The 9,395-nt window shown below is 48.9% G+C and overlaps 1 protein-coding gene across 19 annotated transcripts in view; it reads right to left on the reverse strand.

Moving 5' to 3' along the window:
* The window catches only part of HVCN1 (hydrogen voltage gated channel 1), a 37,609-nt gene extending 32,236 nt beyond the window's left edge, over positions 1-5,373 (reverse strand). For 3 of the 19 annotated variants that reach the window (XM_001929463.6, XM_021074353.2, XM_084996297.1), the window contains exons 1-2: positions 4,434-4,469; positions 3,962-4,045 (exon numbers count right to left, since the gene is read on the reverse strand). The gene's annotated coding sequence lies outside the window, so the exon portion shown is untranslated. Of the gene's footprint in view, positions 1-3,391; positions 3,549-3,961; positions 4,046-4,075; positions 4,470-4,550; positions 4,783-4,965 lie in introns of those variants that run through there. The other 16 variants (XM_013982870.3, XM_021074357.2, XM_084996290.1 and 13 more) reach the window with 13 other exon arrangements.
* Positions 5,374-9,395: the final 4,022 nt, after the last annotated feature.

A 9,395-nucleotide genomic window follows, 5' to 3' on the forward strand; every position in this document is an offset into this window, starting at 1 on the left:
CCAGCATTGCTACAAGCTGTGACATAGGTCTCAGATGCGGCTCAGGTCAGGCGTTGCTGTGGCTGTGGCATAGGCCTGCAGCTGCAGCTCCAGTTAGACCCCTGGCCTGGGGAACTTCCATATGCCACAGGTGCAACTCTAAAAAAAGAAAGATAAAGGTAATTTAAGAAAAGTTAACTTGGAAGTTCCCATTGTGGCTCAGCAGTAACAAACTCGACTAGTATCCATGAGGACTGGAGTTTGATCCCTGGCCTCCCTCAGTGGGTTAAGGATCTGGTGTTGCTGTGCGCTGCAGTGTAGTTTGCAGATGTGGCTCAGATCCGGCATTGCTGTGGCTGTGGTGTAGGTCGGCAGCTACAGCTCTGATCCAACCCCTAGCCTGGGAACTTCCATATGCTGCGGGTGCAGACCTAAAAAGACAAAAAAAAAAAAAAAGAAAAAAAAAGTTAACTTTATGTTATGTGAATTTCACTCCAATTACAAAGAACCAGACAGGCATATGCTATTGTTGAGATTGCTCTGGAAAGCGGCAGAGAATCTAAATGTCTACCCACAGGGGTCTGGTTGAGTCAGTTCAGATACAGCTGAGCACTGAGAGATGCCAGGGCTGCTAAATCCCCTGAGCATGAGCAAGGATGTGAATCCTATCCTAAGCCCCCATCACAGAGCACAGTGTGTACAGCATGCTCACATCTATGTAAAAAAAACTGTACATGCATTTTTAAAAAGTCTGTAAGGATATGGCCAAACTCTTCACAGTGGTAATTGTTGGAGAAAATGGGAGTGATTTGAGGATGGGGTGGGTGTTTTCTTGTTCTTGGCTTCTGAAAAGTCTCAACTTTTATAATGACTGTGTGTTACTTCTGAAAACTTATTTTTAACATAGGCGACATATGTAGTAAAAAATTTAAATAAGATAAAGAGATATACTACAACAAGTCTTCTTTCTACTCCTGGTCTTCCCAGAAACAGCCTCTCCTACCAGTTTCCCACGTAGCCTTCAGGGATATTCTATGTCCTCCCAAATTTATTCTTTCTTTTTTTCCCCCTTCAATGAACGTGAGCCCTCACACTGCTCTCAACCTTGTTACTTCCCTTTAGAGTGTGGTAGGCTGTATAAAGTTTCCCCAAAGATGCACACAACCTAATCCCAGAAGCTATGAATATGTCTTTTTGCATGGCAAAAGGAACTTTGCAGGTGTGGTTAAGGACGCCAAGATCGGGGGTGGGCCAGGTGGGCACAGTGTAATCAGAAGGGTCTTGGCAAGCAGATCAAGAGAATCAGAAGAATAGGATATATGACTACAGAAACAGAGACTGGAGTCAGAGATCTGAAGATGTTATGCTGTCTTGATAGATGTTATGCTGATCTTGAGGATGGGGGGATGATCCAAAAAATGAGGGCAGCCTCTAGAAGCTGGTAAAGGCAAGGAAAGAGATTCTCTCCTCAAGGCTCCAGAAGCAATACAGCCCCGCCAAAACCGTGATCTTGGCGTGCCAAACTGACTTGGGCATGTGACTTCTGGAACTGTAAGGTGATAAATTTATGTTGTTTTAAGCCACCAGATTTGGGGTCATTTGTTACAGCAGCCATGGGAGGCTAATACCATATCCCAGAGATCATCCTACAGCAGTGCGCTCAAGATCAAGTGCACCCTTTGGAATGACTGCACAGGATTCCCCTGAGGGAATGTGTGTAGTCCCATTGGTGATCAACACTTACATTGCTTCCCATCTTTTGCTGCCCCAATGTTCCAATGAAGAACCTTATATAACATGTTTTACTTTTCTAATTTAAAAAATATACCACTTTGAAAAAAAAATTCACAAAGGCTTTAAGACAAAAAGTTCTCTCTCCACAGTACCATGCTCAGGGCACAAGGGACTCTCATCAGAGTTTCTTGCTGGTTGACTGGCAGAGCAGCTTCTGCTACCAGTAGAGTTCACCTGGGTGTGTTCCTGTTCTGGTCCCTGGGGGCCCTCACCCTGCTCTCATGAGATGGGCTCAGGTGGAGCCATCACCACAAGTGAAGGTGAAGGGAAAAATTAAAGTGCCCTGGAGATTTCCTTCCTCCACAAGACAGGAAACAGAACTAGCACATGCATAGAGAAACACCCAGATTCACTAATTTAAGCAACGGAAAATTTAAACCTGCCATGACCTCCTCATTAAACTAGACAAAACAAAAATGGAAAAAAAAAAAAAAAACCCTAATGCTTGCGGGGCTGTAGGAAAACCTGCACACATCGCTGGGGATAATTTTTTTAAACAGCCATCTGGTAATAAGTGGCATGTGCCTTTAGGATGATCATACCCTTGATATGAACACATCAGTTTGGGACCTATAACTCAAAAAAAAAAAAAAAAAAAAAAAACATTTGAAGGCAAAAAAAAAAAAAAAAAAAGTGCCATTTGGACCACAATGTTTAAAGCAAAGTTGGATATTATGGCTAGAACCTGGAAAGAGCCTATAAGCCTCAGTTTAGGGAAAAGCTGAGGAAGGCAGTGGGAGAAATGGCAATTCTGAGGTCTATGTAGAAATGTAAGAAGACTGCTGTTAAGCAATGAGAAGCACAACTCTGATGATTGTGTGCAATGCTTGCAACTGCACAAAATTATCAGATTTTTACTCTGTGCAAGGCATGGTGCTGAGTTCTGGAGACTCCAAAGTGAAGAGGCAAGAAGAAGGTCTGGACCCTGGTAGGGTGACATTTTATCCAGGAAACACACAAGCAAGGTAACATCACCCAGGGCTGAAGCCTGGAAGGAAAAACAGTAATGCAGTAGAAGGCTGGCAAGAGTTGGCTCCTGAAGGTGGAGTGGGGTGGGGCAGTGGTGGTCAGTGGTCAGGGAAGGCTTCTGGGTAGGTGACTTTTGCAGTGGTCTCTGAATTGCAAGGAGGTAGATCACAAGAAGATGGCAGGGAAGAGGGTTCCCAGGAGAAGGAAGTGCACAGGCCCTGAGAGTGCAGAGAATTTAGTCCAGATTAGAAGGAGGAGCTCAGTGTGGCTGCAGTGAGCAGTGGGATGAGAAGGGACACAGAAGAATCAGGAACCAATCAGGGCCTGGCTGTGTAGAGAGCTTGGTGGACAGTGCTGAAGATCTGGGGGATCGAGCTGGGGATGCAGAGGAGTGACCAGATTCAGAATATGCCGAGGGGTAGAACTTGCTGCCCGAGACATGGGGGACACAGAGAGGAGCAGGTATTGGAGCAAGAATACACTAAGTTTCCTCCTTCTTGCTAAACCATTGGTGGGGGAGGGCCTTGAGGCTGCAGGGTAATTCTGGAATTATGCAAGCCTCAGCTCAAGGATTTTCAAAACCCTACCCCATCAGGCTTCCCCTCCAAGTCAGAGAGGGAGGTGTTGCCAGCCCCAGCCTTGGTCTTACTCAAGAAGCTTCCAGCTGCTGGTGGGGCTGTCAGAAATACCGCAGATCTCAGATAGTGCTGACTGACCAGTTGCAGAAGCAGGTTGAGGAGGGCACAGCTTGGGCCAGGTACTGGGCTAAGCCTTGACATCCACCATCTCATTTAATCCCAGCAATCCTGTGAGGCAGGTACCATGCTTAACCCCGAGGTTAAGGATAAGCAAAGGAAACAGAGGAGGAAACTGAGGCACGGAGAATGGAAGCTCTACAGCTAAGTTGGCAGGAGCCCCTTGAGCCCAGCAGGGGTGCTGGGTACAGACCTGGGAGTTCCTGGCCTGAGGCTGCACTGCTGTCCCCTCTCTGTTCCTGGAGTTTAACCTGGCCCCCACCCACTGTTCTTGTTCCTTGGCACCTCTTACCCAGGCTAAGGCTTTGCTACCCTGGAGGTTCCTCCTGCAGGGATGAGCAGGCTGGCTCACCTCAGCCTCCTCCCCTACTTCCAGCACTGCCTTCTCCCTGTGGTTCCCCCAGGGGTGCAGGATGGGGCAGGGCAGGCTCGATGAATGAGCGCAAGAAGGGGGTCACACCCACCTGGGCGAGTTCTGGCTCTGCCTCCTTAGGGCTGTGTGTGTGACCCTGGCGAGTAGCTTGGGCTCTGAGTCTTGGTTTCTTCACCTGTAAGAGGGAGACGAGGATGGTACCTACCTCACCTGTTGCGGCTGCTACACAGCATGGGATGAAGTGAAACCTGGGCCAGGTAAGCACGCCATGCAAAAGGGTAGTTCTTATCAACACCCCCGTTTTAGAGGGGAGAAAGTAGAGGGGGGTTCCCCCATCAGGCTCAGTGCGAGCTGTCTCCTGCCCGCCCTCTCCGCTGGACTCTAGCGCCCCTGGGCCAGGCAGGGGGCCCCGGGCTATCACCGCCCGCCAGCGTGGGCCCAAGCTGGGATACGCTGGAGCCAAGGACAACCGGGGCCGCCTGGGATCCGGGGTGCCCGGCAGGCTCCGGCTGGGAGCACTCGGAGAAGGGCAGCGCGCCCCAGACCGGCCCCGGAGCACTTACCCTGCGCCCGGCCCGCCCGCGGCCACCGCAGCAACTGCGAGCTGGGCGCCCGCCCCGCCGCCCCGCCGCCCCGCCCGCCACTTCCTCCCGCCCCCTCCCGGCTGGCCGCCCTCTAACTCGGTCGGCGACTGGTCTCGGGCTCTGGCTCGTGTCTCGACCCCTTGCCCTCGTTGCTGCTTGTCTGTCAGTCTGCCTGTTGATCTCTGGCTTCCCCCGACCCGGCCCCCTTCCGCTCCGCAGGCCCCAGCCTGAACTAGACCTCCAGCAGTCGGGCAGATGGACAAAGGTCTCACGGGTGGAAGCCAATCGCGAATCACGAGAATCCGGGCTCAGGCGACCCTAAGGGAAGGGGTTGGAGGAGGGAACCACTTCCTTCCTCCAAGGGGATGTATTGGCGGCGGGTCCCTCCTCCCCACCCCACACTGGGACCGCAGGGCTGGCTCCTGATCCCCGCAACCCCCATCCCTGCCACCCCCGACCCCCACCCCCGGCCAACTCCTGATGACTTCAGGGTGGCCCTGGATGACCTTACTTGTCTTCTGCACAGTATCTGCACGCAGAGGGTGGAGGATGGGCAGAAGGCCTTAAAGGGGTGGCCAGCATGGAAGCTGTGAGGATGCCCCTGAGTGGGGTGGGGGATGAGATGAAGAGGGGCTGCCCCGCTGCAGGGCTGGTGTTGGCGCAAGGGAGGAGCCTTCCTGCCCGGAGGTGGAGCACACCCTTGCTCAGCCCCTAGGCCCAGCGGTAATGTCCCTTCCCCTGTGGGCCCTCCCTTGCCCAGGTGTCCCCAGCATTCTGTCCATGCCTTATTTCTGGCACTGTTCACACTGGAATCAGTTATTCCGTTAGCCTCCATCTTCCCGGAAAGACAATTCGAACCAGGCTTCCAAGGGCAGAAGCCATCTCTTTCTACACACCTCCTGCTTCTTCCGGTTTAGTTGGGGGTGGGGGTGGGGGTGGGGGTGGGATCTCACCTCCTTGGAGTTGTATTCGTTTTCTGTGGCTGCTCTAACAAGTTACCACAACCCTAATGGCTTGACACAACACAAAAATAACACTTAAAACAACAAAGCAGAAGAGGCCAGAAGCCCAGGGCGTCTCAGAGGACTGAAATCAAGATGTTGGGAGGTCTGTGTTCCTTCTGGAGGTTCCAGGGGAACCTGTTCCTTGCCTTTTCCAGTTTCTAGAGATTGCCTTCATTCATCTGCTCCTGGAGAATCCCACTAACCCCTGCTTTCATCATCCCTCTCCTTCTCTATAGCGGACCCTTCTCCCTCCCTCTTAAAAGACCCTTGTGATTATATTGGACCCACCTGGATAATCCAGGTTACTCTCCCCATCACAAGATCCTGATTTAATCACACCCACTAAGTCCCTTTTGCCATGTAAGGTAGCATGTTCACAGGTTCTGAACATTCAGACTTGACTGTTTCTGGGGGCCTGGTATTCTGCCTACCACAGAGATATTGTTTCCATTAGCTTCTACTGCATTACTGCATGCCCTTCCCAATCCTGCCTCCTGCCTCCTGCTGGGTAGTGGGCTTTCTTAAGAACATTTCAGTCTGATCTGGCTTCTGAATCACATTTTGTTACTACAACAGTCCCATTCTGGTCCCTAAGGCATAGGCTAGTCCACTCTAAACGTCAACCTTATATTTTATTCAAAAGTCCCTTCCTCCCTTAGGGCCAGCTAGACAGAGTAGAGAGCAGGTGTAAACTGTTCTTCCTGGTTCCTCCCCTGTGTTCACTCCCTTAGGGCTGGGGAAGGGAAGCAGGTGAGGCAACAGATATCCCCTCACCTAACTGCCCACCTCAAAGCTGCAATCCTCTCTGCTGGTTTCTTGTTTTGTTTTTCCATTATAGTTGGTTTACAGTGTTCTGTCAGTTCCTACCATACAGCAAAGTGACCCAGTCCCACATATATAGTCATTCTTTTTCTCACATTTTCCTCCATCATGTTCCATCATAAGTGATTAGATATAGTTCCCTCTGCTATACAGCAGGATCTCATTGCTTATCCACTCCAAATGCAATAATTTGCATCTATTAACCTCAGATTCCCAGCCCATCCCACTCCCTCTCCCTCCCTCTCTGCTAGTTAAAACAACTAGCTCTGCTTCTAGTTTTTTTTTGTTTTGTTTTGTTTTTTTTTTTTTGTCTTTTTTCTTTTTGTTGTTGCTATTTCTTGGGCCGCTCCCTCGGCATATGGAGGTTCCCAGGCTAGGGGTTGAATCGGAGCTGTAGCCACCGGCCTACGCCAGAGCCACAGCAACGCAGGATCCGAGCCGCGTCTGCAACCTACACCACAGCTCACGGCAACGCCAGATTGTTAACCCACTGAGCAAGGGCAGGGACCGAACCCGCAACCTCATGGTTCCTAGTCGGATTCGTTAACCACTGTGCCACGACGGGAACTCCCCTAGTTTTTAAGCTTAGTTCAGACAGCTGGTGGTCTCAACAGATCCTACCAAAGCGAGGCTCAAACACTGCTCCTGGCTTGACCCTCTGGCTGACTCCTGCTGTAAGCACCACTCACAATTCTTCCCATGTGCTGCCTTGTTGACCCACTCTGTAGTATTCTGGGGAAAGCCTGCAGCTGCCAACCTTACCTATGCCCCGGAGGCTGGGGCCACCAGCAGGGACTTATTTCCATACGTTTTTAGGAATTAGAATCCTGAGGGAGCTGGTCAGAATTTAGTAATATTCTCAATACTGCTATCTTCAGGGGAATCCCTCTACTACTTTGACTTCTAGACAGTGGACAGCAAAAGATCTCAATTGTGTTAACATCTTTAGCAGAGAGTCTGGCACATTGAAGGTCCTTTACATTCCATTATGTAATTATGCAACATCATAAATTAACAAATGAGTATTGAACATAATAAGGGTGCCCACCATGTCTTATTCTAATCGGCATTGTACTGAAGATCCCAGCTAATGCAATAAGAAAAGAAAAACAGGAGTTCCCGTCATGGCTTAACGGTTAATGAACACAACTAATATCCATGAGGACACGGGTTCAATCCCTGGCCTTGCTCAGTGGGTTAAGATCTGGTGTTGCCATGAGTTGTGGTGTAGGTCACAGACGCAGCTCGAATCCCGCATTGCTGTGGCTGTGGTGTAGGCCGGCAGCTGTAGCTCTGATTCCGCTCCTAGCCTGGGAAATTCCATATGCTGCAGGTGCGGCCCTAAAAAGACAAAAGACAAAGAAAAAGAAAAAAAGAAAAGACAAAAAAAAAAAAAAAAAAGGTGCATAAGTTACAGAGATTGAAAAGAGAAAAACTAATATTTGCAATCAATATGACTATCCACCTAGAAAATCCAAGTGACTCAACAGACTGGCATTGGATACGATTGTATGGCAGGCCCTTTCTAGATAGTTAACATTAGATGAAGGAGCAGCCCTGTTCTCAGAGAGCTCCTATTTAAGCAGTTGAGGAAGTAAGGTCAACAGTTTTTAGGCAGAGTCACCTGCAGTCCACAGAAAGAATCAAAGAGGTCCATGAACTTGGGGAAAAATTACATCATAATTTATAACTTCAGTTATAACCTCTAACTGAATTTTAGCATTTCCTTCAGTTATGAACGTAGGTAACAAACCACAGTTGTATTAGCAGCACCCATGACTTTGTTGCCAGTCAGAATCACAGATGTTTCCACGTTATAATATAGTATTTATAGTTTATCTCAAAATATACTCACCACTACTCAAAAATTACAGTAGTCATTAAACTGGTTCTTAGTTCTTCTAGTTTAATGTGTTCACAAAGAACTTCACCTATTACTTTATCACAGTTAGAAAAATAATAACTGTGTTTCAAGATAACTGGGGTGCTTTGTAATGTGATGCATCCATATTTACACATTTAAACACTACCCTGAGAGGAAGACTGAGGTTACAAAAGAGATGAGAACTCCTGCTTTAAAGAGCAGACACGTTCTCTGGTTTGGGCAATACCAACACAGTTCTCTTTCACAAAGGAGTCCCTGCTGCACCCCCATCCTTCACCTTCTTACCAAGCAATAAGGCCAGCTTGCTCAAGTAAGTGCCAGTCATTGTCCCAGGAGGTTTCTGGGCACACTACCTTTTGATGCCCAAGGAGCATTTTGAGGAAGCGCCAAGCTTTGGGTCTGGCCTGCTACCGCTCCAGAAGAGCAGGGATAGTGGCCAGTTCTGGTTTTAGCTGCTAGAGAGATGACTATCTCTGCTGGTTTTGGTTCCTCTAGGGTAGAGTTTCAGCTGCTGCAGTTGATCACTTGCCCTTCCTGGGGGAAAAGCCAGGCTCTAGGAGAATGTAAGAAAACAAAAAGGAGGGAGAGAAATCTATGAGATCACAGCCAAGGCAGGGGCTTGTTTGGACTTCCCGGAGTTACAGCTGCTGCCTGGGTCAAGAGGCTCCTTTTCCAGAAGATATGATTCATCCGAAGCAGTGACAGCCACACAAGGATACCTATGTGTGAGAGATGTGGGTACCTAAGTATGATAATGTAGTTGCATTAAAAGGTCCTGGCTAATTCTGACCTCTTCTCTGATATATATATTTTTAAATGGCTGCACCCACGGCATATGCAAGTTCCTGGGCCAGGGACTGAATCTGAGCCCTAGCTGTGACCTATATCACAACTGTGGCAACCCTGGTTCCTTCAACCCACTGCACCAGGCCAAGATCGAACCTGATGCTCCACAGCAGCCAGAGCCACTGCAGTTGGAGTCTTAACCCGTTTCCACAGTGGGAACTCCTGATACTTCTGCTTCATAGTTCAGACTCACATAAAAGTGTAGTAAGAGCCTAAGAGTTGGTATCAAAAAGACTTGGATTTAAATCCTGCCTCCATCCCTTTCCTTGCTAGCTGGGTGATCTCTCATTAATTTAGCAAATACTTTCTGAGTGTCAGCTAGACACTAGATGTGGAATATAGAGAGAATGAGACAGACAGGTCCCACCTCCTCTCACTGAACTT

The sequence above is a fragment of the Sus scrofa genome, chromosome 14, assembly GCF_054392235.1.
Source record: "Sus scrofa isolate SSC_HxYL_T2T_F1_AM1 chromosome 14, Sscrofa_HxYL_maternal_Yorkshire_Landrace_v2.0, whole genome shotgun sequence".
NCBI classification, from domain to species: Eukaryota; Metazoa; Chordata; class Mammalia; order Artiodactyla; family Suidae; genus Sus; species Sus scrofa.